Source organism: Phymastichus coffea, unplaced genomic scaffold (assembly GCF_024137745.1).
Source record: "Phymastichus coffea isolate CEN01 unplaced genomic scaffold, Cenicafe_Pcof_1.1 PCOF00076, whole genome shotgun sequence".
NCBI lineage: Eukaryota > Metazoa > Arthropoda > Insecta > Hymenoptera > Eulophidae > Phymastichus > Phymastichus coffea.
In genome coordinates, this window is record NW_026706887.1 from 850815 (window position 1) to 875821 (window position 25007).

Sequence of the window (25007 nt, forward strand, 5' to 3'; positions counted from 1 at the left end):
ATTATCGAGTAAATCAATGGCTATCACGTGCTCCGCAGGGTGGCAAGCGGCTGCAGGCCAGTCCTCTGAACTGTGTAGATCCGATGCAGCAGCTTGACAGCTCACGTGTCTCACTGGCTGCGAACCGAAAATAACTTGCGAGCCTATTACGTGGGATTTAATAGTAATAAGTTGGCTAGCCTGTAGCAGCGAGCGCGACGTGCGTACTTGGAGGGCTTCGGGTCGCTTCGAGCCGAAACTTTGACGGCCGTGACATTAAAAATTGACGAGGGCCCGAGCGAACGCGTCACGCGTATTGTAAATAACGCGGGCTGCGGTCGAGTGACCGGCGTCTCTTGCTCGCGGTGTTACGTGCGCGCGCAAAATCGATACACACCCAAGGGGTGCGTGCGGTGTACGCAGAGCAAAAGCCCGTGCGCCCGGCAAGCTTTCACGCGCACGCAGCACGCGATCCTCGCCGCGACGCGGTACCCGTGCGCGTAGTGGACCGCGCGATCGTGCGCCCGGATTCCAGTGCGAAGCCCTTCGGCAGCCGAGCAAATCCGAAAACTAATCACGCGCGTCGATAATTTTGTTTGCCGCTCTACTCCCTCTGCGATAGCGCGAGAGAGAGACGTGGCGCTGTGCGCGACCGCCGCTCGGTAAACACACTCGGCTGGCGGGTCCCGCGCCCCGCAGGATTACATTCTTGCGCGCGCCATGACTTGCCGCTGCCCCCAACCACTTCGTTGTCCACTGGGCGGATTATGCCTCTCCAGCTCGCGTAACGTTTCCCCATTGTTCTTTTCGACTTGCGCTATCGTCGGTACAGTCCAAAGTCGATGAACTGCGTTCTGTACAACAACGAGCTTCTTCAATTTGTCGCTTGCGAATCTAACTGCGGCCGTCGATGCTTTGCCTCCACGGGAATTGGCAGCGATCGATTGGCAACCAACCCCCGAACTGCCGCCGCGCGCGCTCTCCAGACGTACGCGGCGCGTCCGATGGAAGTGGCCCGTCTTCCGCGTTTCCGCTGTCATCGCGCCGCGCGCGCGCGTGCCGGAGTGCAATTTCGCCAACAATTTCGCCGACTCGCCGAAGTAACGAGTATCTCGCGGCGATTCCTAGCACCGCGATGCCGAACGCAAACATCGTTGCTTCGAGCACGGCCAAGTGGATCGATCGACGGAGTTGAGAGTACCTGCGACGCGCCGCCGAATCATGCGGGGGGAACGTCGGGCCATCGATATGAATTGGCATTGCACTGCTTAACGCGTCATAGGCGTGTTTCGGCCAGAGGATGCGATCGATCACCCTGGAGTAGTCGCGAACGAACGATCAGAAATGAGAAGCGCGGTAGCGAGAGGTGTGACGCGGCGGCCAACTGCTCGCGCGAGCGCGGAAATAGCGAGCTCGAGATCCCGGCGTCGTTGTCGCTCGGCGCAGCGAAGGAAGCCATAGCGATGCGCGGTGGCGCGCGCTCGACGTCAGCGCCAAACGAGATTCCCCTGCTGCGGCACGTCACTCGCGCTCGCTCCAACCGTCGTCGAGCCTCCGACAGACCGACGGCGTCCATTGCTCGTCGGTTGCCAGGTGCGCCGTTCGGCCCGATCGATTGCCACTCGCTCGCGAGCTGCGCGCCTGCCACTGCGCTAATCGCTCGACAGCAGGCAGCCCTGCCGCGCTCGTCCCGCCGCGTTTCCTCTGGAAGAGCCTGGCCCTTTTGCATCTCTCTGCTTTGCCGCTTTGCCGAGAGGCCGTCTGTCGCCAATCGAACGACCGGCGTTCGTAGCTCGCGCGATCGGCCGGCGTCACTGCCATTCCCAGTTTGCTGGATCCGTCATGCGTGTCGCGGCGAACGCCCAAGCGAATACACGAGGATCGATAGCGCGACGCGTAGACACTTTCTACCTGTTGTTTATCGAGTATAACTTGAAGCCTAGATTTTTGATTTGGCGCGAGTCGAACGGTATGACGTGTGAGCGTTGCTGCCGTTATTCCTATGGGCAAAATGACATAATTGCACAAGGCGAGAAGCCGAAAAAACAAGAGTCATTTCGTTCGACTCGAGCTTGTCAGTGGATGATGAATTGGAGCGCTCTCGGCGACAACGGCAGTGCGCGTGGCGAGCGAATTGCTCGCGCCGCTGCTTTGTTCGGCAGAACGGGAACGTGCACGCGTGGCGCGCCGCTCCACGTCGAATCGGCTGTCATCGCAAGCACGGCAGTCGTTTACGTAAGGCGCCTATTGCACGAATGTGTGCCAACAGCGAGGCTTCGATCGCGCGACTCGTATGTATATTTCGATCGGCCAACGGAGATACGTGGCTTTCAAAAGTTTCGCGCCGGGAAGTATGTAGGCTGGGATTAAAGGGACGCGACGACTCGCGAGGCTAAGCCGCTCATCGCGTGCGTCACTCGCCAACATTACTATTACACGCGGCCTTTAATAATTTAATGTCGTTAGCGTTTCGCCAAATCGTTATTTCGAACCTCATTTCAATATCAATTATAGCGCTGCGTGCGGACGAGCGAGCAGCAGACTTGATTGAGTTTGGCAAATGTGCGGAATCACGACGAGGCTATTAAATGTTATTGGCGTTCGCACTGGCGCGTCGCTGTTGTTGCTCGCTTTCTTTAATTGATTGCGGGAATGTTGGCAGTAGCGGCGCCAAAGCCAATTGTTGTTCCGATCGATCTCGGGCCGACAGCTTGAGAAATTGGGGGAAAAACTGGGCCGCAAGAGTGTCCGCTGAAAAAAAATGAGCACTGCCGCCCGGCTAATGACGAGAGGCGAGAGCCGTGCGCTAACGCGCGGGCTTGTTGCTTTTTTCAGCTCTGGTATCCCCGTCATTCGATCACAGGGCGCGCCAGGCCAAGAGCGAGCAACCACGCGAAAAGTTATTAACTTTTTAATCAAGCGCATCAGAGTGAGAGAGCGAGAGCGTTGCTCGGTCGGCTAGGCAGCGGCGGCAGCAGCCGGATGATCGATATCGTAGGCGCTAAGCGTTGCTCGTTCTTCGTTGGGGATTGCTGTTGCTGTTGCCAGGCCGAGGCAGATACGAGAGAGCAGCTGCGGCCGGGAAAAAAGCCCTCGAGAGCCGCAAGGGCGTCCTCCGGGGAGCGGCTAATTACGCGGCTAATGAGCAATTTTTCGAGCGCCTCGGCGCGACTGCTAACTGCGCATATAGGTCAGCCAAGGGAAGAGGCAAGGGGACAGGTCGCGCGACGAGGCAGACGATCGGCTCGATCGTCCGATGGGCCGCTGACTGATCGAGCTTGTAAATCCCATTATCGCTCGCGGGAGGCGCGCTGCTCGTTTCGGCCGCCTTGCAGCGCTGCTCTTCGCCGGCCGGCCCAGCGGCGCTCGGGAATGCCTCATTTCCTTTGTGCGCTCTCGCGCTCGATCGCGCGCCCTGCAATTCGCCTAACTATAAGACTCGCTTCCTTCGGCAGCGATGCGCAGGACGCGCAATTTCAGCGTTTCTCCTTTTCTACTTGTTTCTTTTTCGCCTTGCCTCGATGAAAGCTTTGTTTCCCGTTCGATTCGATGGCTTCGATCGAATCCTCCATTTCGCTTATGAAAGCCGCTCTTCCGGCGTCCGTCGGAAAATTCGCTTGAAAATCCGCGATTAAAGTTCAATAGGCTGCGCGGCGACAATCCGCAAGCTGTTTGGAGTCTCGCGCGTGAACGCGTACAAACAGCGGAACCGGAGTAAGAAAAACGCCGACGCGGAGAACGTTCTCGCTCACGCGCAATCACGCGTATAATTTATCAACGCTCCTACGCGCCATATTATCTACGCCAACGAATTTGCTCGTTGCCGATCGACTGTAAATCATCTTCGACTTGTATTCAGTGCCGTACGCGACATGTGCTAAGATCAATCGAGCGTAATGTAAGATTTAATTGTAAATTAGCTCATCGCCATCCACGCCAACACAACTCTACTCTCCATTTATACTTTGCCCCCCCCCCCTCTCTTGTTCGCACTCTTACGTTTAAACTAGCACTTCCACAGAATTTTCTGTTGCATAGTGCACTTGTCTCCTAGCATGAGTACGTCACCTGACATGAGTGCGCGAGAAATGCACCAAGCCGATAAGAGCAGATTTGCATTCTGACGTCAATTTTCAAAGCGTGCTTCATTTCAACCATGTTGGTTTGGTTTAGACATCAAGTTTTGCACAGAGGACAAAGTAGGACGTCTCAAAGGAAATTGTTTTTGAAAAGTTTCGTCGAGAAGCAATTTGTTGTGACTTGGCATTCTCATCGTCGTTCTCTTGTTGCCAAGGCTGACTTTGTTCGGATAATTACTTTGGTTTCTTATACACTCACCTCGCGGGCATTTTATTAGCACAAAAAAGGAAGCATCCATTATTTAGTTTTGAGAATATAATTATTAAAAAACAAAAAAGAAAGAAAAAAAGAAAAGACAACAAAGATCTTGTACTTAATAGATTATAATCAAGCAATTATCTGAAATATTTGATAAATTATAATTAAGCAATTATTTGAAGTATTTGAGTGATTTTTTCGCGTAGAAATTATTAAAACAGCAATTGTATAGTGCGAGACTGATGAAAAGAAAAACGTAGAAGAGAAAGAGAGAGAAAATGGACGTTAAAAAAGTGGAAAAAAGTGACGAGATATACCGCGGAGAAGTAAAGTGCGCAACGTAGTGACAGTGTATCGGTGAAACTGCACGACGAGAATAGAAGTACAGAGCAAGCATCTGAACCGGTAGAGAGTGCGCACGAGCGAAAAAAAGCTTACGAAACAAACGCGCGCTCAATCTCGATTTCATCAAAGTGGAAGGACGAGGTTTTTTTAGTCGATGCTGCTGACGCTGCTGCCCGTGGGTCAATGTACTCGTCTTCGTCGTCGCTCGCCGTCGAGAAATCCTATAAGTCTTGATCTCTCTCTCTCTCTCTCTGTCTCTCTCTCGCTCTCTCTCTTTCTCTCTCTCTCTCTCTCTCTCTCTCTCTCTCTCTCTCTCTCTCTCTCTCACTCTCTCTCACTCTCTCGCTGTGGAGAGCCAAAGTCGCCTCGTGAATACGAGGATCTGTCTGTAGCGCACGTCTCTTTGTCCCCAAAAGTCCCCTCGGTGATCATTCACGGCTTCGCCTTAAACTTGAACTTTCTACCGAATTACCATTCCTGTCGATCTATCCATCTGCCCACAGTTGCCTTTCTTAAAATGCAAATGCACCTGAATCGCCAAGCTGCAATTAAATCACTCCGTAGAGACGAAAATGTTTATCCAGCTTTCGCTTTTTTCTTTTATTTATGAAAAAGTCGGCAGCAGTTTATGGGCTCACTGGTAGGAAATTCTAGAAGCAACAAATCTGCTCTTCTTTTATTAAAGCGTAGAATCATTCATTGGTTAGGTTTTCTTTATTACTGTATAATTTGGAAGCAAAACATAGTTGAACATCACGAATATAAGCATTTACTGCAAAAATTTATGAGCTTTCACATTGCTCCAAGCTTAGGTTGAATATAAATAGGTATCAGGTTAGAATGATTAGGCTTAGCTCTTTGATTTTTCAATTTCAACAAATGGCTGGGTGAGGTAACCTTTTTCGTAACCCCATCATGGCTTTTTAGTCTTGGAACCAAGGGAGATTTCGTGGTCGATCAGCATAATTGGTTCCATCCAAGTGCTTTTTATGTATTTTGACTTTCTGAATCCGAATTTAGAGGGTGTCTTCTGGCATATTAAATAGATAATTAGTTATTAACAATTTTATTGTTTATATCACCATAATTAGTTTATTAATAAACTCATCAAAATTTTGTAAACTTCCGCGCATTCCCGATCTCACAAAAAACCAATGGAATATCCCGACCCAAAAATGTCGAACAGCACTCGAAATATTGAATTTTTAGTTGAGCAGTTATGTTGACCGCTTACCGCGCTCGTGTAGCCAAGCGCAACCGCACGATTTTTCATCGTCTAAATCTCAATATTTCGAGTTTCTACTTAACATTTGGTTCGTCGGAAAGAACCTATGTATTTATTATTCGATAAAAAATGCATAACATTTTGAACAATATTGATATCATAATTATTAACATTGTTATGACCATTTAAACATGTAATTTGTTAATAACTATTAACTGTATAGTTTTTGATAAGCCACCCAAGATATTCTCGTTCAGGTCATTGAAATTGCAGTGGCAATTTTACATGCGCTGAACAGGCCGCTAAGGTAACCACGTTGCGATCTGACTCCTTGCACAAATTCTTCATATATTCTGATACCTTTGTTCAAAGTGCATAGTCCTCAAAAAAAAATTACGGTACGTAATTATTGCCGAATTGTCAGAACGACTTTATTAATCACATTCAGTGTTGAAAAAAAGTCAACAGAATTATTTTGTAATGAAGTATGCATAAAATCTTTTTTTAAATAACGTTAAATAAAATCGTTCTGTTAATTGAAACTATAAAAATAAGCAATAATTACTTAACTTAATTGTTCTGGAGACAATGCACCGTGTACAAAAGTGTCCGGAAAAACTCGCTGCGATAGCAGTGTTTCGTGAGACTAATATAAAATCCAATACGGCACATGCAAATTATACGAAATGTCGGTTAACAAAGGATGAATAGCAGAATTTGTCTATGAAATGAGTTTCTGAAACACTCATACCAAGGGTGACATTTTCTGAGAATATCTAATTAAATAACTAGACTGTCGAAATAAATCTGCTATCTGTCTAGAATTTATCCATGTCGGCTACCGCCCAATGGGCAGCGCCATTTGAAAATGAATCAAGTCACTAAAACGCTAGCTGCGAGAGCAGTGTTTCGTGAAACTTTAGAATTACATCTGCCATGACGCATGCAAATTATACACGTTGACTAACACGTAACGGGCAGCAGAACTTGAAAAATAATTCAGTCTCTAATACATTCATTGCGAGGGCGGTGTTTCATGAGACTAGAATAAAATTGATACGGATGCAAATTATACGGAATGTTGGCTAAGACGTCACGGGCAGCAGAGCTGCACAGGAAATCCAGTCACTTTCCACAAGGGCGGTGTTTCGTGAGTCTGTCGATGGAATCTTTTATCGCGCTTGCAAATTTGACGGCTAACAAGGGATGAGCAGCCAATTTTCCTAGAAAACTAAAAAACAAGTCTTTCAAACACCCGCAGCGAGCGCGCTCTTTCGTGAGACTGGCGATTTCAATATTTTCAGCTTTTCAAAATATATGTGTAGTCCAATCAATAGAGAAATTTCGATGATGGATTTTGACAACATAGACGTAAATATACTCGTATATACTTTGCAACTCTAGTTGGAAAATTTGTTATGATGGCTCAAAGTTGGCGGAAATAGGTTTTTTATTCCTACAAGCCAGGGTATGCATTTTAGCGAAACAAATGTTGCGTAAAAATTGTAGAGAATATTAGTAGCTATAATTTGAGCCGTCGCGCGATTATTTTCGTCCATTAGTTATGGCGTAAAGTGTAGATAACTCTCGAAAATAACACTTTTTAACACATCGAATATTTATTGCAAAAATGATTTTTTTCAATATGTGTTAATTTTTTATGAGAAGCTCTTATGATTCTAAAAAAACGAAGCTGTAATTTTTTTAAGCCGAAGGTATCGAGTTGCAAGACAATTCAAACTCTTCGTTAAAACGTTAATTTCAACAAACGTTTATGAACCAATGAAAAAATTGATTTTTAACTATTTATTTCCGGCTTTGAAAAAAGTGTATCTTTTTTTGTTATAAACAATGAGATTCACAGCTTCCCTATACATCCTAGCGATTTGTTATTAACATATTTTGATAGCTGAATTCGGGACAAAGATTTTGAAATAAAAAGTTTATTTATGATGAATAGGAGCCGAGTTAGGTTTATTTTTTAATCGCGGGTACATCAATAATTAATATTAAAACAGCGGACTAGGGGCGTTTAATTGTTGAAATATTACATTATTTGATGAGTTTCTTAAATTATTCACAATTCGGCTTTATGTAAGGTTGATTTAAATTTACTATGCGAAAAACCAAAGACCGGCGGCGGCAGCAGCGGGGGGACTGGTTTCGCGCGCTTGAAAAACTGAAAGCGCGCGTTCAAACCGAGGCGCCCGGAAAAATTTAACATAATTTGATATTTTATGCACCAATTTTCATTATATTTTTTAATCTGGGGTATTTAATTGTATTTAATTGTCAAAATAAATTATTCTTTATACATACCACACAATATAAACAAATTGCTATTTCTTTATTTTTATGTCTAGACAATTTAATTTGAAGGTGAAATATAACATCGTTCGGTTTCTAATGACCTCAATAACCATAAAAGCCAGATATATAAGCTATTTGACAGTCGGCTCTAACAAAGATCAGGTTTATAAATAAGATGTGTATTATTATTTACAATAACTGCTAGATTTATCTTATTTTGTTAATAATTTTCTTTATAATTATTTTCTAAACGTTAATATTAAAAACGATATAGATTATAAATAATATTTTCCACTTATATAATTTGAAATACATTGCTTACGTTGTTTATCCTTACTTGTATTCATACTTGTATCTAAAGGTTCACGCAACACTACTCTCGCAGCGAGCGTTTTTAACGATTTGAACGCGATTATCCGGGTTGGCTTATAAAAAAATCACAGGTAATTAATTACTTTACATTTTTAAATGGCCATAAAAAGTTAAATAATTATAATATTGACATTGTTCAAAGTGTCCTGCATTTTTTATCAAATGACAAATGCATAGGTTCGTTCTGATTAACATCTTGAATAGAACATAAGATATTGAAATTTATACAAAAAAAAGTCATAAGACTCTCCTTGGCTGCTCGTCAAGAAATCAATATCTTGACTTCTGTTCATAATTTTTGTAAGATCAGGAACGCACGGCAGTTTACAAAATTCTGATAAGTTTATTAATAAATTAGTTATGGCTTATTATATTAAACATATTAAACTTATTATGTTTATATTATATAAACAATTACATTTTTAATAACTAATTATCTGTTTATTTTGCACGCAGCCGCCCTCGAAATTCGAATCTGGAACAAAATATATATATAGAGTAATTAGGTGGAGCTCATTATGCCCATCGGCCACGAGACCCCCTTGACTCGCTAGACTATTTCTAACCAAAAGTGAAGTTCCCTGTTTCAACTAACCCACTAATGTATTACTTCCTCGTAGAAGAAGCTCTGTTTTGATGAAAAATATTTTAATCGAATGTAACGAAAGCTCGTTCGTTAACTATTATTTAAAGGTGGGCAAGTGAGGCGCACTCGCTTATAGCAATTGAGGCGGGAAGGGGGAAGAGGCAAAGAAATGAAAATGGTTAATAACTTTATACACACAAACACATTTGCATTTTAACAAATATAATTCCAATCAATTCAAGGTCACATTACACTTAAATTTCGCAATTACCGCACATTAACAAACCGCATAATGATAAGCCGCATTACACACACTTTAATCGAATAAACACGACGTTCTTAACACCTATTACAAAAAGAACAAATTAACTACTAATCGCGCTTACAAATCTATAGAAAACATGACGCGCGTCGCCCGGCAGATGAGATGACCGCCTTGGCGACAAACCGACTTAAGCTATTTAGCTAAAAGAGAAAGTCGCCCGGCGAGGGATCACCTGGACGATTTCTCTTTGCGCGATTTATTACCCGACCGTCATTAGGGCAGGTGGCCGGCATGTGCACACCTTGCTACCCACCTAATATTAAAAATTACGTACAGTGCCGTCGATGAAGAGAGAGAGAGAGAGAGAGAGAGAGAGAGAGAGAGAGAGAGAGAGAGAGAGAGAGAGAGAGAGAGAGAGAGAGAGAGAGAGAGAGAGAGAGAGAGATTAAATTGCAAACTTGACCTTTAGTTCTGGAGCGGGAGTCCTGGCTGCGCCCTGCGCACGGTGTAGCAGGTCGTCACTGGGCAACTCCTGCCGGCTTCCTGGGTAGCGTCCCGGGCAGTTGCAGGACCAAATCGTCTTCTCTCGGTTTCTTCTCGGCCCTCTGTCCTCGGCTGAACTTCTGTCACCGCCGGCCGTCCATCGTCTTACTCCGGTCGACTCGGAAAACCTTCTGAGTCTCTCCTCGACTTACTACCGCCTCTGTGTCGCTCGTTTTTCCTCGCGATCTACAGCTTCTTCGCCGATCTTTTCTCTCCTCACTTGACCTACTTATTAGGCGGCGCGCGACCAATGCGCTAATTGGTTCGAAACGCGCGCCTGCCTAATCTTGCGTAGGGCACGCACGTCCCCGACTATTTCTCTCTCTCTAACATCTCTATACTCTCTGTCTCCAGCATAGCAGCTTCGGGCCTGCTCGGCCCCGTTCGGCAATCTCCGTCAGCTGAAACAGAGACCATGCATTAGACGCATTCTTAAATGCGCCCAACGCTGGTCACCGTGCCTTGCCGAGAGAAAGGGGAACTTGGGAAAATTCCTACGAGAACAAGCGCAACGCTTGCTCTCGTCACACAAAAATTAGTTTAGAAACTTGTTTAAGATTATCAGTTGTCACCTAAAAATGCATTTTTTATGAAACGTCCATCCGACTGTCCGTCTGTGCGTGTGTGTGTGTGTGTGTGTTCAATTATTTTTGTTTCTTCATTATGAGATTTTATAAATTTTATGTTAGAGTTTTATAGCAATTTTATTTTCCTTTCATTTGAAAAGAAAATCGTATATCTAGCTACTTCCGTTTGAAACTTAAAAAACGTTTAAAAAATAATATTTTGTAAAATAATGTATGAAACTTATTGCAAAATATACTGATGTCTTATATTATTAGTGAAATATCCTGTAAATCTTAAATCTGTATGAATTAGTTTCCGTAAAAAAGAAATTGTCTAAAAATATACCTTTTGTTTTTACGATTACAGGAGTAAATTGAATCAAATCAACTTGAAATTTGGTACAAAATTGCTTATCATAAATAATGAACCGAGTTCTTTGTACAGGTCATTCGAAACAATGGAATGGAAAAAATGTCTATGAAAAAAAAATAGAAATTAAATTTGTTGAGGAGGAAGCTAACTGTTAATGAGTTGGCAGCATTTTTTCCTATATTCCCAATACCTTAAAAAGTGTTAGTTATTCATCGGCAACTTTTCCAAACAGAGATCGTAAACTAGTCTTGAACTGTGTCGATCACTTAAATTTAACCAATTATACTCGTGCTGTAGACGAAAAAAATAGTAGACGAGAGATTGTCTAATACTATTGAGTCTTACGATATTTTCTTTTCACCACATTAACTCCAAAATTAACCTTTTAAGGACGGGACTGGTCGATATATCGACCACCAATTTTGTCAGGCACTCCACGTGACATATTCTTTCATTTTATGCACAAATATTGTGCAAAAAAAAAGTCAAATTTTAACGTAAAAATTCCCGTCCTTAAAAGGTTAACATATACTCGTACTTCTACGATGAGTCATTTTCAAATATTCATCTGATATTATTAACAACAAACATAGTAGACAAACTCAATCTTGAAATCAAAGATGAAACCTGGGGGTCTGATCGATTTCTGATTGCTATAAATATTGATACTAAAAAACCTGTGGCTTCCCGGTATAACTGAATAAATCGATTTTTTGTGACTTCGAGATATTCGAGTTTAAAGTTCAAATAAATATGTAAGATCGGCAAATTAATTTAAACATTTATTTAGATATTTAGACTGAAAATATCTCTGTTCCATGCTTTCAGGGATGACCTTTTCGTCACTTTTCTTTAAAACTTTATATAAGTTGATATTTTGGATTTGAAGTGTAAATTATTATCTAATTTTACCGATTTCTCTGATTATGCATTTTTCTCGTTTTGACGATTATAATCGAAGTTCTTTAGTGGATTTTGAAAAGTCCTCGAGTCAACTTTAATCCAATCATAAAATCAACAAAAGAGAGAGAAAAAATTATTTAAATTCGTAGATAAGTATAAATATTTCTAAATCAAATTTTCACATAGATTGTATATAAGTACACTGAAAGGCATTGTTAAAACAATTTTACAAATATTTGATGAATTTTTACTATAAGATATAGTAATCTGGTTATAGACATCCTGATACCTGTTTTTTATCATACATTTTTTATGATTATTACTAACGGTACGTAAAAATATATTACTATTTAAAGAATATATATTAAACGATCAGATAAAAAGTACTATAAAAACAAACAAATATTACTAAATAGTAATGTAAAAATTTTCTATATTATTTTGTATAATTTTACCATACAGTATAGTAATTTTTATTTGAAATACTGTATAATTTATCAACACATCGCAGCTGTTGTCTTGCGCATGTGCAAGACTTGCAAGAACCTGTACAGACCAGAACATATTCAGCAATTCCGAATCAAGCAAGTTGGCGAATATACACATGATAATTGTACTTTATATAATCTATAATGTACAGAAATGAGTTTCTTTATATTTGTGCATAATAGATTGTGTGTACAACAATTATATGCACAATCATTAGCTTGACGATTTCTAACCAAAAATATCTTCAGCTGTTTCACAAAACAAAAGTGATTAGAGGTTAGCTGCATCAACTGCACGTGTTCATTTCTTTGGACTTCATTGAGGTAAGTCATTATTTATAATTGCAAGTACAAATAGCTTATCATGATTCTGAAGTTTGCAACGTAGAAAAACCTTATAACTTTGAATAAAAAATTTTTTTTCGTTAATTCCAATTAGCATTAGTAAAGATAGATGAAACAAACCGATTTTAACCATTTTCGAAAAATGAAAGTGCATAGTTTCATTTTTAAGTGGTTTCTGAAATTTGCGATGAGGACAAAGTGCCAAGTATTGACGGAACCGATGTAACATCATTTATAAAACCTTTCATTGCGACTAAGTCATTTTATTGATGATGAAATAGAACACAATTAACATGAAGACACATGTTTCAACAACCGGAAATATATTTTTTGTATTTCCGGAAGCGTTTTACCCAAAACAAGTGCGCCAGGCGCCACTCTATTATGAGAGGCTCGTAGGGGTAGTTATTATTATTTCCAGTTGACGAGACTTTATTTGCAAATTCCTTCGTAATTAAGCTTTTCAAATAAATAAATAAATAATTAAAAAATTTTATGGTGTTTTCAAGCACCATTGTATTTATTAGTAACATTTCACTAGGGATTCTATTGCAAAGGCCTCTTTAAGGGTAGTTATTATTTCCGGTTCACGGAACTTTATATTACAGTATTTTTTTATTTAATTGGATGTTGTTAGATAGTGTAAACAATTTTGAACGAGCAGCAATGGATATTAAAATTTTTTTTTAAGCGAGTTAACTCTCAGGAATAGAGCGTTCTTTGCATTGACCCGACATTGAAACTGGCTATAGACGAATTTCATCTATTATTTCTTTATGGAATTTATTTTGTTACAGTATTAAAAAATGTGATAAACTAGTGCGCATTGTTTCAAAAAAGCGTAAATAAGTTAAAAAGTCTTCGAATTATTCTATTTACAAAATATGAGCAGTCATAACATGCCCTGTATGGATACCATGCCGTATGAAAAAAAAACTAAATTTTTTTTACTTTTTACAGTTGGGTTTGCGGTGAAGGTATTATTGTAAAGTTAAAGTGATGAAATGTAAGTTAAGTGATTTATTGTAAACTTCTAAGAACGATTTCTCCTACAAAATGTTTGATGCAAAAACAGTTGGCGAAATATCGGTCAACCAAATTTTTATTCGCATAAAGTTTTTGGAATAAAATGATACGTTAATAACTAGTTTTTAACACTTGTGGAGACATAGAAAGTGTTAAGGAATGTTTGTATGTAGTTTCCTGTGAATGATCGGTACTCTGAATAAAATTTTCTATGAACTTGATTGAAATAATGACAAAAAGTACTTGTCCGAATTAGTAATAAAAATTTAGCATTGTAATAACACAATTTTCGTAACAACTTTTATTTAATCCATTAATTTTCATTTTGACAATTATAATAAAGGAAATATTATTCCACAATAGACTCAATAAAAATTTTTTTCATTTACTTTTAATTTTTCTTAACCTTATAATATCATAAACACAGTTTACAAGTGAAAATTTTTTTAGGAAATTTGTCTTTTTTTCTCATAACTACGTAATGATTTATTTCTTCTTGCTCTGTGGACGACTTTTTATCTGCCTATCCAGTTAATTCGTTTTATTTTTTCAAAAATGAAGAGGTGTTGATATATGATGATAAGAAACTTTGGAATGGTCCAGTCACTCGACTAAAGTCATCCTGACACGATTTCTCGTAAGGATCCATCAAAATTAATTCAGTTTTGGATATATCGACTATTAATAATCTTCAATGACCCTAAAATAAGTAAGGCATAAATAGTATATATTTTACATGTGTTTCTATGTCTTGAAAAACAATCGTCGTTTATCGATTTTTATTGATCTTTGCTCATAAAAATTTCCTATTAATTTTATTTAATGAAGTTTCATCAGTAGGTATATAAGTTATATTGAGCTAATCATTGACATTGCTCGCAACGAAGGAATCGATCTCCTGCCCATTGATCCAACATTTACCGCAAAGGGTATAAAATTCTTTTGCACTTAATCAAATTGTATTCTTGGGAATGGCTTCATTGACCGTATAATGGTCAACCATAAGATCACTCGACTTAGACAGCATATAAAACATAGTGTGTCTGATTAACCCGTTGTATTATGTATTTAAAATAACGAGAATGGAGTGCTTTGAATGTCGCATGTTCAAAATATCACAGGTTTCACGATCATCCGTGACTTAAAATATTTTACCTAATTTAAATTCGTCATCAGTAATATTTTGTCCTTAGCTTCGATTTTCCACATGAACTTCTTTGTGCAATTTTGCAACTTATGAAGTTGAACAGTTTTTTATTCTAATATTTCTATTATATTTCAAGATATTTCACTATCAACAGATTCAATTATAAGATTTTTTATTGTTTCTCGTCCATCTTTCTAACATCTTCACTTTGTTCTACATTTGTGATATCCTTCATTGTTGATAATTCAACACTATTGCGTTTGTGCTTTAATCTTGCACACTTTTCTATATTTTTTCCCCTCATTCAAATTACTTCTTAATTTTTTTTTGTTACAGCTTTCAAAGATGATTGATTTTTAATTGTAATACTTTTTTCATTCTCATTATCCAATTTACTCTTAGACATAGATCCATTTTTATCTTTCCCGGTTGCAACATATTTGGATTTTTGGACAATTCTTTTTATAGCTTTTAACTTTACATATGCAGACGCATAATTTCGTGATTTCTTCTGTTCCCAAGTTTCTTCCATTCGCGGATTCTATTTTAAAGTTTGATATTTAGACTTTTTACTTAAATTTGTTAAATCTGTAAATTTTATTCCTGCATTTATTCTTACGAAAAGCAGTTGATTTTCTCGGTAGAGATCTCTTACTCTATCGAAAACAGATGCTCTGCTTCCAATGCCATGATATATTATCTATTTAGTAACTTTATTGGAACTCTCAACGTAGGTATTGCTTACTCGAGATATATTTTGATCGACTAGATCTACATCTATCGCACTCCACAAACATAAAAATGGCAGCCACTTAGAACAAAGTTAAAAAATTTTGATTCATAACATTTATTCAATTTATTGTTTTTTTCTTTTGGAATCTGATTCTATACAGTCAGTACTTAGATCATCACAGTCAGATTTGAAGCTCGATAAAATGTCATCGTCACTGTTAATGTCGCATTTATCATAAATCGCTTCACCTTCTATTTTTAACTTTAAGCTCGCCAAAATCGAATTATATCTTTTAAAGAACGGCGATTTTTGGTATATGGACTCTTATATTATCAAAAACATAACTGATACATTCATCGTCGTCATCTAAATTAAATTCAAGTTGATTTGATTCCTGTATTTTATTTGCATACTCAACAATTTTTTTTAAATTATAATTTTTTAGACAAAAGTGAGCATTGTCGAGATTAGTATTCATACCGCAAAAGTTAATAAATATAAAGTCATAGATAGATTAGTTGTTAATGCAGATCAGTCATTTGATGTAAATTTCGCACATGCATATGTGTAGAAATGTGCACAGACAAAAATTTAGAATTATTTTTAACAATTATAAAGGATCTAGGATGAAAAAGACAGCCAAAGTACACGCAGCTAGTCCTGATAAGATTAAATATGTGTACAAAAATGTCGACTCTATACAATTTAAGCTATCTCTTTATAAATAAGCAAGCTTTTCTTAGCTCTTTTTTTATCAATAAAATTATACAAAAATGTTTGAAAAGCTTATCTATATCTTTAATATTTCTACTAAAACATGTAATTGTAATTGTAAAATAATCTTGTATAAAAGCTTTTTGTTTCTTCAGTCTTGGAAATTTCGTGTCTACTAAAATGATACACCTTTTTTTAAATGACCAAAGCATTCTATGATGAAAATTAAATCACTAGGAGGCTGTATTCCAGCGACACAATAATTGTATATAATCTTTATGTACTTGTGAATCTTCATATCATTCCGTGTTTCAACCACAGAACGAAATAACGCTCAGAAATGGTCTATTACAACTATTGGCCAATCTTTGTCATTTTTAATGACAAATCGCTTGTAATTTTGTATTAATTTATTAATTGACAGAACGTCGTGCTCAGAAGTTATCATTTACATCAGTTTCATCAATTCACCATCGACTTTAGCAATAGCAGTGTAGTAAAAAATCCTTTTACAATTAATGTACATTGGTTTCCGAGCTATCGATCCAATGGCATTAATATGTAATGCCTATTTCCTGCAATACAGTCAAGGTCGGCTTCCGTACACATCTGAGCTGTTAGGGGAATTCCTATATATCTTAAAAATGGATCTTTTAGATTCAAATGATACATCCGTAGAGTCACCGAATTGGATACGTCGGCTGAAAGACATTCTAATCGATCTTCACAATTATCTCCAGACATTACTTTGTACATTACATCGGATGAACGCAAGTTTAAAGATATCCATCATGTAAATCTTCTATGCCAGTCACTATTAATTTATTGAATAAAATTCTGTTACACTCCTATCTTTTATTTCCTTAAGGAATGCTTGGCGTTCAATACCTCTTAACAGTTCAAATTGATCGACATTTTTGTGCACATATTTAATCTTATCAGAACTAGCTACGTGTACTCCGGCTGTTTTTTTTCATACTAGATTCTTTATAATTGATAACAATAAATCTTAAATTTTTGCTATGTACTATTTTACAATATGCATATGAGAAGCTTGTTCGTCGAAGAACATGAGCACAAAGTTTCATCTATCAGAAATATTAAAAACTAATCCTATGAGCTCTTGAACATAGCTCTCAGCGAATATTTCATTGAAAGCTCTGATTAGTGGCTCGTAAGGGTAGTTCTTATTATTTCTGATGGGCGAAACTTTGTGCTCATGTTCCTCAATGATCAAACTTCTCAAAAAATTTAAAATAATTAAATAATTTTTTAGTGTTTCTACACTGCATGGGATTTACTTATATTTTCTGCTGAGGTCTCTATGATAAGGGCTTATAAGGATAGTTCTTATTATTTCCGATAGGCGAAACTCTTTTAATATGTTTGGTAGTATTCAAGGTTATTAAAAAACTACATTTCATTTATTTATTTTTAGATGTTTTTAAGCAGCGTGCGATAATATGCAAATAGTGTTTAATGGATCTATAAATGTGTTAATGATGATTTTACGCAGTTATAATAGTTAAATAGGTTTACTTATGTATGATGTAATTTATAATATCAATCTTTTGTATATACTATTGATATTATCACAATCTACAATATTAATTGATTATGAGATTGTAAATGGAAACGTACCTTAACCTTCATATTAATAATTTGTTTCATTTCCAGAAAAAGTTCTGCTTGATAATTAATTTTAAAAAATATAAATTTTCTATGATAGATCGTATTAAGTAAAATATGCAAAGAATAGGTTCTGTACTTTAAATTACAAGATGGTCTTCGAAAGCAAGCTTTCGAAATATATATATACACTGTAGTATCATGTATCCAGAGAGTTCAAAGTAGCATTAAAATTATTTTGATGTCATATTTGTGGAAAAATATAATTCTACATGAAAATTAGTGTAGGAATAAGTATTCATAGAATATAATATCTTTTATTGAACAAAATGATCCCCTAAATAACTATTTAGGTAACTTTAGAATACACAAGAGCTGAAACAAAGCTAATCAAAATTATATGTTCATGATTCAGGGTAAAATTATGTTAGAAAAATCAAATGAGTCTCAAATGATTATTTTTATCAAATAGAACAAGTGACAGCAATTTTAGATTCCAACGTAGAACTCTATAACTAAAAACATGTGAAACTAAATATTAGAATATTTGGATAGAAAACCACCTTAAATAATTGTTTAATGATAGATTTAGTCAACTGTTTACATAACTATTTAATGTCCCTGCAAATGATTCTGTACAATGAAACTTTGAATGATTTCAAAAATTGGAATTTCCGACAAACTTAGTTTATAAGAATTTTTAAAACCTTAATTTATTCTTTGGATACTTGAATTTATAATTTTCCTTTTATGATTCTTGAATTTATAACTTTTCAGATACTTCATTACACAATGTATTTCATATAAAGTTATATTTTCTCAAAAATAGCTTTCGAAGAGCAATTCGTATGTCAATATCAATTTCTACTCTTTATGCACTTGATTCAACAAGAACTATCACCGAAAAGAAATATTTTCCTAAAATGTGCTACCGATGAAGGGATAATAGTTATTATTTTTTAATTACTATTACAGTTTATGTCATTGTAAACATAAATTCTTGATGATATTATGTACAACATTACATGAACACTTTGCTACCATTATTATTATTATCCGGTTTTCGAAAACAGTTACCATCGGTTTGTTATATTTAGATTTACTACTATGACTACAGGTGTATGTTGATTATTCTCTGGGATACTTTGAAAAAATGACTTGACAATATTCTTACAAGATACTTTGAAAATTACTTATAACAATATTCTTATACATTAGAAATAAGTCATACTTACCTTGCTGATTAAAGATCCTTATTTAGTCTCAGTCAAATTGACATTTTCAATATTCAAACAGCGATTAGCTATTATTTTAGCTAACGTATTTTTTGACATATTGGAAATGAATTTATTAAAAATATATCCAACAACCTAAATGTTATTTTAATAAACATTGTTCAATTTTTATTCTCATAACTATTAGACTTTACTGCCTTTGCTACCACGATGCTCATTTAACAATAGTTTTCAACTTTTTTATAGATTATAATTCAACGGTTCAATCTAATAGTAAAGTTATGTTGTACTTAGTAAAATTATTAGTAAAGCTATGATCGTTCAAACAAATATGACAAAAATATTTTTATTTGTAGAATGAATAAAGTAGCGGAGAGAACAAATTTAGGATTATTTCCAAGCACAAGGCTCAGTATAACGTTCCTATTCGCTGAAATGAAAATTTCGAGCCGCGTCACCAACTTGAAAAAACTTGAAAAAAAAACGAAATGTTTTACACCGGTTAGGGTTAAGGTAGAAAATGACACGCGTATCATAACATGTACAAAGTAAAAACTCTATTGAAAAAAATAAAAAACAGTTCTCATGATAATAATTACAAGTAGAGATTTTAAAAACAATTGAATTTTATTTGAAACATATTAAGTAGTTGTAACTCAGTAAAGTATTACATCACGACAAAATCGAATGCGCAAACCTAGAATATCATAGGGTCTTAGTAGAATAGTTTAAATTTGAAAATTCAAACACTTTTTTAAAATTGACGGTAAAGAAATGGAGGACCACTGCGCCGTATAAAGTACAATATGAGGAGTTTGAACGGAGGTTGAACAAATAAAAATCCAATTGAATAGTTCAGAAAATATGAACATCCTTGAACGATGATAAATTGAAAACCCTGTAGAATACTGTAACGTGCGACGAAATTAAACTACCCCGAAGAACTTTTAACAGATACCCGAATCCCCACACGAAGTCCCAGTATAAAGTTACAAGTAAATCCCCTGAGGTGTGAAAACACCATAAAATATTTTAGTTATTTAATTTTTTTTAGGAAGTTGGATCATGGAGCAATATGCGCACAAAGTCTTGTCAAACGGAAATAATAACTGTCCCTTCAAGTCATTTATAATAGAGTCCCACCGGGACATTACTAATAAATCCCGTGATGCTTGAAAACACCATAAAATTTTCTAATCATTTAAATTTTTTTAGAAAGATTGATTATGGAGCATCATGCGCACAAAATGTCGTTAACTAAAAATAATAATGACTACCTTTACGAACCCTTCATAATAGAGTGGTGCCTAGCGCAATTGTTTCGACTAAAATGCGTCCGGAAATACGAAATATATATTTTCGGTTGTTAAAACATGTGTCTTCGTGTTAATTCCATTAATGTCCGATCCCATCAATAAAATGACTTAAATGCAATGAAAAGCTTAATAAATGGCGTTACATTAGTTTCCGTCAAGGCCCGGCTCCTTGTCCGCACCGCAAATTTTAGAAACTTCTTAAAAATGAAAATATGCACTTCCGGTTTTCGAAAACAGTTACCATCGGTTTGTTATATCTAGTTTTACTAATCCTAGTTAGAATTAGCGAAAAAAGATTTTTTATTCAAAGTTTTAAAGTTTTTAAAGTGCAACGTTGCAAACTTCAGTGTCATAACTTATCTATCTCATACTTGTGAGAATACGAACAATTATCGGTCAATCAAAACTTTTGGAATGCGAAACTTGCGAAACTTTTTGAACTTTTCCCGAATGCGATACGAACTAGTACTCTCGGAGAAACATTCACAATTTTGGAAAAAATGTAAAAACCTTGTAGCATGGTAGGTCATAAAATGCACACGCATTAAAAGACTATGACGCGTGAGTTTTAAAACGGCAATGTACAAAAAAGCTTAAAGCTTATTGAATATAAAAAATATTCCGTTCTATTTCGGAAAATTATAAAGACAAAAAAAGAATGAAAAGAATGGTCCAAGAAGTCGTATCTAGCCTGAATGTGCGTTCTAATCCTAGTTATATATGGAACACTGGTAAAATTGTAAGAAATAGCTTCACAAAAATTAATTCTTAGAATTCTACTGATAACGAATTCTTTGACAATTTAGACTCTAAAAACTCCAATTTTGATCCGGATATGGACGGTATCGATTTTGAAATAGTAAAAAAAAAACGCGCTGATAGGATTCAAGTTAAATCTTGTTGATATTTTCAATGAAATATACCTCAAACCTAACTATCCTCAATCGTGGAAATACTCTTTCGTTCACTTTATTCCGTAATGGGATAGTAATCCTTCAGGAATACCAGAACGATTTTTGTAAATCCAGGTCCTGCGTCGATAATTTAGCCAACCTCTCTAAAAATAGAGACCTTTTATAGCAAAAAATGACTTACCCATAATCTGTTTAGACGTCAAAGAGGTTTTCGAGAATATTAATTAATATAAATCTTTTACTAACTACTTTTTCTGAAATTGGATGCTCTTAGTCAGTTATAGGGGAGACAGGGGGCGGTTAGCCGACTTTTTATATTTTTACTTTTTTCTAAGAAACTATGAATTCGATCTTAAAATACGAAGTACTTCCTGAAAGTACTCCGTCTGAGGAGTACTAACGATATTTTTTCATAACGAGTTATCGAAAACAGACAATGTTATGAACGATATTTTACCAAATTATATTACGTACAATTATGACAAACGAAATACTTTTTCTTGCTTGCAGAGGATTTGTGCGCCCAGTTTTTACATGATCGACATTGTAACCAATCTTCGTCACTCTATATTTTTCGTCACAAACAAGACAAACCCACTATTTATCGACTGTTTCTAATAATTCCAGTTTATCTTTTCTTTGCTTTTTTTTGTTCATCTACATTTTTTTTACTATCTTTATCTTCTATTTTTCTTCTCTTCTATTGCTTGTCTGACGTAGCTTTTATATCTTGTATCTTTCTTTTTTTGCTCCCCACTTCTACCTTTTCTTCAGCCAATGCATTTCTTGTTGGAGAATTGTGTCAAAATTGCTGATTTTCCTTTTACTCTTGGCTTTCGTTTAGGATCTCATGCTTGAGCTTTTGGCAATGGTTTTAGGCTTTTCAAGATATTGCCATTGGAACATGAAGCTATGGGTTGAATGGATATGCTTGCATCACATTCAATTGCTTCAGATAAATGCAATCATTGTTGAGGTATTGGACAATCTGTACTGAATCCTAGTAAATAATCTGTTTCTTCCAATATCTGATTATTAAATGGACATATGCCAGTCGATTCAAATCCTGCCTTTATATTATTAGGCGTTCGTGCGAATGGTAGGGCCAATTTTACAAGTATAGTACTGTATATCATAGATTGTCACACCTTTTCCAGGATTATTAGTTATCCAATTATCACAAGCTATGTTGTAATATTTTTTTAACGGACCAAAAATACTCCTATCTAATGGCTGAAGTCTATGCGTGCAATGAGGTGGAAAAGATACCATGCAGATACAATTATCTCTTGCACAATCTATAACCTCTACCGATAGATGTGATTGGTGATTGTTTAATATAAGAAGAAATGGGGTTTCTTTTGTATACTTTACATTATTGACAAATTGTTTTAAGAAAAAACAAAAATTATTTTCCTTCATCCATCCCGAAGAATTAGTATTACCCACACTTCCTGTAGGGGCACCATTCAAAAAATGATGTTTAAAATTTACTCGCGGAAAAATGAAAAATGGTGGAACGTTATTTCTAGTAGTAGAAACTGCAACCATCAGTGTGACGAGACTGCCACGGTCAGCTGAGATTATTTTTCCCACTTGTTTTACACCCTTTCGAGCAACAACATGAATAGGTTTTTGAACTGTTGTTAAACTTGTCTCATCAGCATTTCAAATATAATCTGGGTCAAAATGATACTTTCCTAAAACTACTCTTATATTTTCAAAAAGAAAGCAAAATTGTTTGCATTAAACGAATAAACACGAGCTAAGCTAGTAGCTTCCAGAATTCTAATAGAAATTTTATCTTCAAACCTTTCCATAAATGCTCAAAACCAGTCAGATCCCGCCATCTGGTTTTCCATCCATTTCTTCGGAAAAGACGCGGTGCAGTATAGTTCATAATTATAAGCTAGTTTTCTAATTTCTTTCGGTGGCAAACCATAATAAATATCGACACATTTGACGATATAATCTAACGAATTCATCTCTTGTTCATTTGTAAAAATCTAAAAAAATATTTTCATCTTGTCGTTATAAAAACCGAAAAAAATTGTCATAATGTATTTTGAATAGTTTACTATTTTCATCGATTGATATCCCACGGAGAAATTTATATTTTCTCGCTGATTACTTAGCCATGACTCTAACTCGGCAATTGTTATTTTGGAGCAATACCTAGTTAGGCGTCGTTCAGAAATCTAAAAATCTTTTGAAGTTTGTAGGATTTGTTTACGCTGATATAGAATGGCGAAAACTGCATGTAAAACGTCATTGGTTGGGACAGATGCTCTATTTTTTTTCTTTTATATTTCCGTGTCATTTTGAACTATAAAAAACATTGTGAATAAACGAGTCTCGTGTTCATGAATTTTTTGATCAGCCAACTTACCCCAAGAAAAGTTAACCAACCTGCCCCAAGAGTACGTCAACTTTCACGTTCAATTTATGAGCCTCCGAACAGTAAACAAAAAAATCGAAATGACGTAATACGTAGAAAATCAATCTCTACAAACTACTTTAATTAGTTTTTTAATATCATTAAATTTCGTCTAATTATTAGATGTTTTCCAAATTAACAAATTTTTATTTTTAGTGCTAATCATTTTCAAACTTACTTCTCTTCGCTCTCAATGCTGCTATCCGACTGATAGTAAACATAAACATTTCTCGTACTATTCTACGTCACTGATATCAATCACAGCACGATCTGTCGTTTCAATCGCGAGTTATTAGCCGCCGGCAACTTATTCCGTCGGCCAACCTGCCCCGGTCTCCTCTACTCTTTGTCAAGTTCCTCACTCACAAACTAGCTATTTTCTCTGACTGTCTGAAAAATTTACACAAACTCTTATTTTTAAAGACTTTGCCCAAGAAAGAGTATTAAGTTCTCTATTATACGTCCTTTAAATAATTATGATCTCTCGATTCGCCGACATTTCTCTGTGTGTTAAACGCAGAAACACAAAAAGATGTATAAGAATTCTTGAAATCTGATAGAAAGAAACTACCAGCTTTTAGGTTAGGATTCGCACTAACTAAAACCAAATTCCTTCACATTAATCGATTAGAAAAATATCAAACCCGTTTTAATTAAAATATAAATTGGCTACTAAAAAGTACAATTAGCAACTTTATTCTTTACTGTGTTAACGCTTATCGGAAAATTAAAAATCATGAAAATCTTTCTTTCTACTCCGACCAATACAATACAATTACTGAACTTATATCTATAAATAATTTGGTGCTAAACTAGCTTATGATCTCAATCGCAATGCCACCCTTATGAACTTTATTGAAGGTAGTAGAGCTGCTTCTATTTTTACTGTCGGAAGCAAGATCTCAAGCGCCAACTCGGTCGGTTATGCGTAAGCCTGTCCCGAACTTTACATATGTGTCAGTAAGTTTCATCAGCCAGTACGCCTCGGCATTCACTATAGAATGCGCAGCTTTAAGTTAAGCACTAGATATTGCTGATAAAATAAACAATAAAAATATCCACATTCTATCTGACCTTTCGAGTGCCCTGCAATTACTTCATGCCACCAGAAACAATAGTAAAAGAGTATAACTTCTAAGGCCGGATGCAAAAATAATTTTATTTCGAATACTCTCTGAAATTGGGATCATAGGTAACGATAATAGCTGATCAAAATGC

The 25007-nt window shown here is 36.6% G+C and overlaps 1 protein-coding gene across 1 annotated transcript in view; it reads right to left on the bottom strand.

Annotated features, from left to right (window-relative positions):
* The window catches only part of LOC131668345 (serine/threonine-protein kinase 26), a 75457-nt gene that overhangs the window by 45183 nt on the left and 5267 nt on the right, over nt 1-25007 (bottom strand). The gene's annotated exons all lie outside the window — the stretch shown is intronic.